The 8,341-nt window shown below is 37.2% G+C and overlaps 1 long non-coding RNA gene across 1 annotated transcript in view; it reads right to left on the bottom strand.

Moving 5' to 3' along the window:
- Nucleotides 1-438: 438 nt before the first annotated feature.
- LOC129370380 (uncharacterized) overlaps nucleotides 439-8,341 on the bottom strand; it is a 72,132-nt gene continuing 64,229 nt past the window's right edge. The window contains exons 3-4 of the long non-coding RNA XR_008607051.1: nucleotides 1,155-1,236; nucleotides 439-989 (exon numbers count right to left, since the gene is read on the bottom strand). This is a non-coding gene — a long non-coding RNA (uncharacterized LOC129370380). The remainder of the gene's footprint in view (nucleotides 990-1,154; nucleotides 1,237-8,341) is intronic.

Genomic DNA, 8,341 nt, shown 5'->3' with positions numbered 1-8,341 from the left:
AAGTGAGGTAATGCAAACTAACTTTGCGGTGGCTTGCAAAATTATTCACAGTCCATCATTTTACACAAATGCAGTGTGTTTCATTGGGACTTAAAGGCATTGATCAATACAAATCTAGCATTTAACTGCAGAGTGGAGAAAAAAACAAAACAAACCTGGTCTTAACAGACTGAAACATAACCAAAAAAGGGCAAACTGGATGATCACGTATTCACACTCTTTTAATGAGATAAACCTAAATAAAATCTATCACAATGTTGCCCATTGTAACGCTACAAGATCTGAAGCACTCCATTGCTTTGGGGGAAAAATCTGGTGAAAGGTCAACAGTCTACAGATCTGTGAATCTGTACATGCATGACTCCAAATCATTAGCAAACTAAATTCAAGTTCTAAAATATGTTCAAAGCAGTATTCAAATTCTAAAAGTGACTCAAACTAGCGATCTGTGACTAAATGTTTGTGTGTAAAGAGATTATACTTGTATATTTAAAAACATTAAAAACTCAGAGACAGCTTTCACATGCATGCAAGACATCTCTTACAGCAAAAAAGAAAAAAACAAGTCTATAAGGAAGGCCTTCTTTCAGTTCCCTAAAATAAAAGGGTTCATTTAATGTGTGTGTGTGCATGTGTGTGTGTGTTTGCCTGCATACATAAGTCAGCCTATGAGAAGCTATTAGAATGGGTGTGGGTGAACAAAGATGACTGTGGTTTTGAAGGAATTTCAGACTGTGCCTGGCCGCAAATAAATGTGAATGTGGATATATATCTCCAAGAGGCAGAGACAGATAAAAGGCAAACAGACTGAGACAAAGACAGAGGAAGATGTGCTGTGATTCACGGTTCCTCCTCTTAAACAAAAGTCCTCGGCCGTTGTTGATGTTGCAAGCTCTCGGTTCCCGCCGTGTGAGGATTACAGAGGATGGAAGTGGCACTTGGCTCCAGAGTCCGCCAGACAGACCTGATTCTAAGCTGCTACCTCGTGACTGCAAGCAGAAGTCAAGCAAACAGACAAGTTGTTTTAGGGAACCCTGATCCTCTAAATTGCCAGTAATGAGGGGGTCAAAATGCTTTACTAGCAGGCTCAAGACACGTATGCCTTACAGGCTCCATAACGTCGAGGGCTTCAACTTACTCTGCTGCTCACTTACTGTCATTCACTCTGCTCCTTCCTCTGCTTAAAAATACGTTAATCATGTCAGGACACATGATCTGGCCTCCCTGACCTCACAGCTGCAAAACATATAAGCAAAGATCTACTGTAGCTGCTCTAAAGAAAGGGTTCTGAGCAACACACAACAGTAAAGAATTATATATATATATATATATATAAAATGCTAAAAATTTAGCATTTTTAGCATTATAAAAATGCTAAATTTTTGGAAATTTAGCATTTCCAAAAATGCTAAATTTTTGGAAATTTAGCATTTCCAAAAATGTTGAAATCCAACAGCGTTGACTTTAATACAACCAGCCTTCCTGTTATCTCTAAATGTGTTGCTCTCGCTCATCCTGAATAAATGGCAGACATGAAACTACACTTTCCTTCTGAAAACTAACTTTGTTTTTAAATGGTTCATTGGTACAGATAATTGCTAACTTTGCCATCTACTGATAGGAAATAGGTTCTAATTTGTATTTCCAAACCAACTGCTAATATTTCCTGATGGATCAAGCTGGAAATCATCCACACTGGTCCATCTCTGTTTTCATTTTAACTTAAAAGGGAAGATTTTTGATTTATCCATTTGCCTGTTCACTGCCCCCTGTCAGCTGTGTGGATATATTTTATGTCATACAGTTGTGCGTCTCTTACCTTTGTTTCCCTTCAAATATAGTTGTGATGAATAAAATAAAGTTTAGCAAGAAACTGAGTTTATTCTAACCCAAACTTGTGTGTGTGTATATATATATATATATATATATATATATATATATATATATATATATATATGTATATATGTATATATATATATATATATATATATATATATATATATATATATATGTATATATATATATATATATATATATATATATATATATATATATATATATATATATAATATATATATGGTTTGCTCAAAAATCTTCCCTTTTAAGTTAAAATGAAAACAGAGATGGACCAGTGTGGATGATTTCCAGCTTGATCCATCAGGAAATATTAGCAGTTGGTTGGAAATACAAAATTAGAACCTATTTCCTATCAGTAGATGGCAAAGTTAGCAATTATCTGTACCAATGAACCATTTAAAAACAAAGTTAGTTTTCAGAAGGAAAGTGTAGTTTCATGTCTGCCATTTATTCAGGATGAGCGAGAGCAACACATTTAGGAGATAACAGGAAGGCTGGTTGTATTAAAGTCAACGCTGTTGGATTTCAACATTTTTGGAAATGCTAAATTTCCAAACATTTAGCATTTCCTAAAACTTAGCAATTGCTATGTTTGTAATGCCAACCTTTCTAACTATGCTAATTATTAATATAAGATGCTTATGATCACTTAACATGTTTAATACTTCAAAAATCATTTTGGTTTTCTTTTGAAATATTAGTAAAACTGTACATTTACATATACATGCAGCATGACATTGCATTACTTTCTCATATATTCATCCTTCACAACAAAAATGCTGGAAAAAAATATTTTGATGTCTTTCCTTGGTGTAGATTCCCAGTCATCCAGAACATGTTCTTCATTAGTGCTTAAGCACAAAGGAACTGGGCTTCTTCTCTGGTTTATTGATTGTTTCAGCTGTTCAATATTTTTTTTATTCCTACTATTCATTGGAAGTTTCAGACTCATAATTTCAAACTTTTCATAAGGTCATAAGTGTCGTTTGTCAAATAAAGACGACTGAAACATCTGATCAAATTGAGAGAATTGCCACTTATCTGTATGACATAATTACTTACTAGTCTCTTAATTAGTGTTATTGATCTGACATCATCTTTTAAGATCTGAAGTCCCCAAACCATTATGTGAGGAATGAACTATATTCAAAAAACAAGTCCATCTGGTTTCTATTTAGGCATGTAGGATTCATACTTTGTAGTTAAGAAAAAAAAAATCAGCTCAAAGTTTTACAAAGAAAGAAAAGTGATTAAAAAATGTCCACCAGATCCTAATTAGTCCATCTCTAACAAAATAGTAAAAAAAAAAAAGCAACAAAGCTAAACTGAACCAAGCATTTGCTGAGTTTGCTCATGTCTCTTAGCATCTATACAGTGAGACAAACAGAGTCTCAAAGTCTCCTCTTTTAATCCTGGCATGTGTCGAGTGGAGCAGAAGTGGAGAGGGTCCTGAGCCAAGTTTCCCAGTAAAGAGCTTCTGAGTTTAAGGAGCATGACAAACAGAAGGGATGCAGACAGGAAAAGCATGCAGATGGAGAATGTTAAGTGTGTTTAGAAGAGACAGGGACCTATGTGGCAATAATAAAGCCAGGGGTCAATGCTCTAAAGATGAGAGGTCACAAAGGACATATGGGTTGAGGACAAAAAAAGTTCATCTTTGCATCTCAAAGATAGCTGAGAGTGAATTAGTCTAAATTTATTCCGAGAGATTAACTTTACATTACCGATGTGAGAAGGACAGCAAGTTTCAAAATATCAGATATGATGGAGCAGTTTGTAATTGTATAATAAATATGGAGTTGGTCTTCAAAGTCTGAAGATGAAAATAAAACTTTAAAATAAAGTGCTAAATCCTAACCTAGATGAATGTGTTGCTTTAAAATTCAGAGTGAAAATGAGCAGTCACGCCGGGAGCGTGTGTCGTGAGATCAACACATGTCCCAGGAGGCAGCATGTCTGTGTGTGGGTACACTTGGTCATCTCTGGACTGGCTGCCGTTTAGTCAAACAGAACTAGGCGTGAGGACGTCTGTCCGAAATCGAAGCATGACATCAGCCAGTTGGCAGGAGGAGGTGTGGGAGCAGGTGCTATTTGGAAACAAGGGAGGGATGGAGACACGCAGAGAAAGGTGGAACTGGGGAAGGACGGGGAGAGGATGGAGAGAGGATGGAGGGAGGATGGAGGCGTGGGACAGGAGAGCAGAGGGAGGTGCTGGAGAATGGGGCTAGAGCCAAGATCCGAGTCCAAGTGAAGCTATTTTTAGCTCTTTATCACGAACCATTCCAGCAGACCCTGATTGCCACCAATATTATCCTTCTATTTCCCCTTTGCTCATATTCAGCTCATATCCAGAAGGAGGCAGAGCCACATTTAACTGACTGATTTCATGTTCCTATTCTTGGACAGAAGTATTTTACACATCTATCATAATATTTCTGTCACATTTTATGCTTCACGACAGGATGTCGCATTTTTAATATGAATGATTCGGAGATATATTTCAGCATTTACCGTTCCAACTTAAGTACTTTTCTGAACCACAAATTTTAAGTTTCTTTTTTGGACTGGAAACATTCAACTCCAAAAATAAAACTCACATTATGTTGCTTTGTATGCCAAGAGCTGTGCTGCATAGACTCCTATACATCAAAACAAGAAATGAGCTAAAGAGATTGACCATATCAAATGAACCTACCTTGACAGCATAGGAGGAGTTCAGCAAGGCTCTATACTGGGAACAATACTATTTAGTCTCAAGTCTGGAGGCAAACTAGCAAACACATTAAAATCCATTGTGTTTCTATTCAAAAGGACATTAAGTATTATATTTAAATTTTTAAAGGCCATAAAAATATAATTGAAGTTTGTTTGGCTTCCAAATGGGGTCACTCCATGAATTTCACAGAAAACAACTTTCACAGAAAAAAACAACACAATAATTCTGCCAGATCCTGCACAGGCAGAATCTGATTTCTGCCAGTGCAGGATCTGATGTGAGGCAAAATTTTCCAGTACAAGTAATACTTGATGGTCTTTTAAAGCAAAAACATAATTGAAGGCTCCAACATCTCGACAGCTCCACGTCATAGATTCTTGCGCTGTAGTTAAAATTTGCTTTGCAAATAGACAAAGAATATCTAACCAACTGCTCCTGACTCAGAAGAGTCCAGGATGTATATCATCTCTTAGTGAAGATAGAGCCCCTCTACCACCCTGCTGAGGTTAAGAGCTGTCATAAAAACTTTTTTTAAAATCAATTTGAATAATAGACTGGAATTAACTGTACTGATAACTTCGATCAACTGAAATATATGTATGGTTGGACTGAATTTACATTTTTTGTAAAGTGCCCTTATAACGTGTAGAAAAGACTAAAAAACCAAATTGAAAACATAATAATTATACTATACTGTACCATGTCACAGCATTGTCCTATGGACCTATTACTATAAAGGGGGCCCAAGAATGGTGCAGGATGGCTGGGTTGTATTGGTAGCTTTTGTAATGAAAACAGAATCAAACCACACTAAACCATATTGTACTGCTCAGAAAAATTATTACACAAATATTACACAAACTGAATTGTCATAAAGTGTTTAACTGCAACATCTCATCTTGTCTTGTCACAAAAAGGTTAAAGAAAATCTTTTCATGCCATCAAAAACTTGAAAAGCAAAATTAGTGCGGCTGACCTTCCAATGAGAAGATCAAACTTTAGGGCATGCCGAAACACAATATCAATGTCAACCCTGTGGTCAGTAAGAACAAAACGTTGGCCTTCCAATACAGAGAAATAAATTCATAACTCCCTAAGCATTCTCATAAATCACACTGCGACTTTGGTAATAGATAAAGAAAATTACTGTAAACGGATCTGTAGCTAAACCGTATCCAGGCCCTTTGCAACAGCAGGCAGTGGAAGAAAGTCACTGTGATAAGGTGTAGTGTCTCTGGCCCACATGTTACAGTACAATAGTGTCTTTGTCTTCCACTTATCTAGCTGCTGCTTGGGCTGCGGAGCTGAGTGTTTCAACAGCTACTGTCTGTCAGACCGTAGGACACAATCTAGCTCTCTGTATAAAGGCTTGTTGTCAACCAGTCTGCGTAGACAAAGTAATCTTCTGAGCCAAGGCAGATAAGGAGGTTTTTACAGACCCACACAGATGCCTTCTCAGAAAACTGGAACCGACAGTCTCTACACATTTTTAACATGAGGATTGAATAAAGAAAAAAAAATCTGATATTTGATACAATTAAGATAAATTTAGGAAAATAACACAATATCCAAATCTGTTTAAAAAATAAAATAAAAGCACACAAGTTCCAAACAGGATAATAACTGGAGCTCTAAGGTGTGAGCTACAACTTAGGAAATGTCCTTGGCTTTTTGGTTGTTTTCACGGTGAATCCCAGAGTCCACCCACACAGGCAAGCCCTGCAGAGACCTTCTGTTCTTCAACACAGGACACAAATGTGCACAGAGAAAACACACATACACACATAATGCAGGCTCAGAGAGACTGTCATGGAGAAAAGGAAAACAACAATAGAGAGTTGAATGATGGTTTCAATCTGCCTGGACTTCTCTCACTTCCACAACAAAGCATTTTTATTTGTCATTTCATGGTTTGCTAAAAGTTTGACATTTATGATGGACTGGCTGTATAAGCAATGTGCAGAGGGAAAACCTCTGGAAAGAGGAGGGACGGCTGAGAATAACAGCTAAAATTAAACACTTTAAATGTGATCTCTTGGTCAAATAATATGGTAAGATACAAATCAAATGCAAAAGGCTGTGGTAAGTAATTTAAAGATCTATTTCAGAATGCATTTTCAAACAATATTTATAATTAAACACAAAAGCAAACAAAACTGGATAAAATAATGTGAAAAATATAAAAGCTGAATGGTTGGACAACAGTGCAAAGTCCTAAAGTAACACTGCTATTTACTGTAAAAGTGTGTTTTAGATAATTTTTTTTGTGCTTATATTGTTTTGGTGAGACTGTGTTACCATGACACAACTTAACTTGGAAATATTTGCTATTCCACTTTGCAAAAGTCTTCCAAATCTATCAGATTCTGAAGTCATCTCTTGTCCTTGATCCTCTTTATGTGATCCTACAGATTTTTCATCAGGCACAGTTCTGGACGACAACTACAGGCTATTTCAAAATGTGACTTTTCTTCGGTTGAAGTTGTTCTTTGGTTCTCTTCCATCCTGTTTAACACTCCATTGACGAGTATTCGTTTCATTAATTAGTATAGCACTCATTGACTACAGGACAAACCTTTACGTTCATATGTTTTATGGCGCAAGGGGACAGTGGAGAACATATGGATAGCTCAAATTATGGCACGGCAAGATATAATGTGTGTTAATGGCCATGAAACCGCATGTCACTGTGGATAAAAGAACAAAACCAAGACCGAGAACAGTCCTGTGATTCACCTTCAGCCTCTCTCCAACTCGGTTTTGCTGTCTGTTTATGTCGTCTTTTGTTTTTTTGTTTTTTTTTCCTTTCCCGTCTCTTTCCCCATTACTTTCCAATTCCACTCTGCATCTCTCCTTTGCTCTGTCTTCTACATTTTTCCAGACCTGTGCTTTGACCTGAGGGCTGCTGCCTAAGAGGGAAATTATCCTGTAGCATAGACCAAGGCAATGCTGCGGTTATTCTTTGAAAGAGTCTATTTCATGCCACTCTTTACCATCAAGTATTGGTTAAACAAATGATAATCCCAGGAGTTTGACTGCTGCTCAGATTTTTGACTGTATTATGTATCAAATCAGCTTTGCTTCTGTGAAAAGCCTCTTTAAGTGTGCTTACATGGCTGTTTAATGGCCTACTTCTTATGTTGCTTCTGCATGTAAGCAGCCTGTAAAGGCACACTCTGCTGCCAGAACAACTTGGCTCAGATTCAGTTAACACTGGTTTGATGTGAATAGCTTCATACTATAATGGCAGTCATTTCTTACCACAAGCTTTCTGTACCCTCATTTCACCCTTTACCTCTGTGCAGCAACAGTGGCAGGCCTGCACATGCTACGCCTTTTGTCATTTTAATGTTTTTTTTTTTTTTGATGGAGTTTAACATGACTTCTTTCTTTTATGTTTCATCTTATTGTGGAAGTGGGACGGTGCAGTCCACAGATACGATGCTGAGGGTGGACCTTAAAAGGCGAAATGCAGAAAGGCAGGAAGAAGTACAGAAACAAACGCATCCAAACACACTCTTGGCTCACAGACTGTTATCGCCTTTTTTTTTCTGCTGTTGCAGGGTAGTAAAGTGATCCAGAGAAAATGCAGGAGGAAATGACTGGGACATAACCATGTGGGCCTTACAGCTGCTGGTCTATTCGGATGCATGATTTTAATGCAGCATGTTTAATTTTGATCTTGTTGGAAATTCGTCAATTAGTTGCTGGAAGAAGGCTTAAGGTGGTTATGCACTACTGTCAGTAAACAGCTGCACTGGCTAAATC

The sequence above is a fragment of the Poeciliopsis prolifica genome, unplaced genomic scaffold, assembly GCF_027474105.1.
Source record: "Poeciliopsis prolifica strain line A6 unplaced genomic scaffold, Auburn_PproV2 SCAFFOLD023, whole genome shotgun sequence".
Lineage (NCBI taxonomy): Eukaryota > Metazoa > Chordata > Actinopteri > Cyprinodontiformes > Poeciliidae > Poeciliopsis > Poeciliopsis prolifica.
The sequence above is the reverse complement of the archived record's forward strand: the minus strand, read 5'-3'. Positions and strand labels throughout refer to the sequence as shown.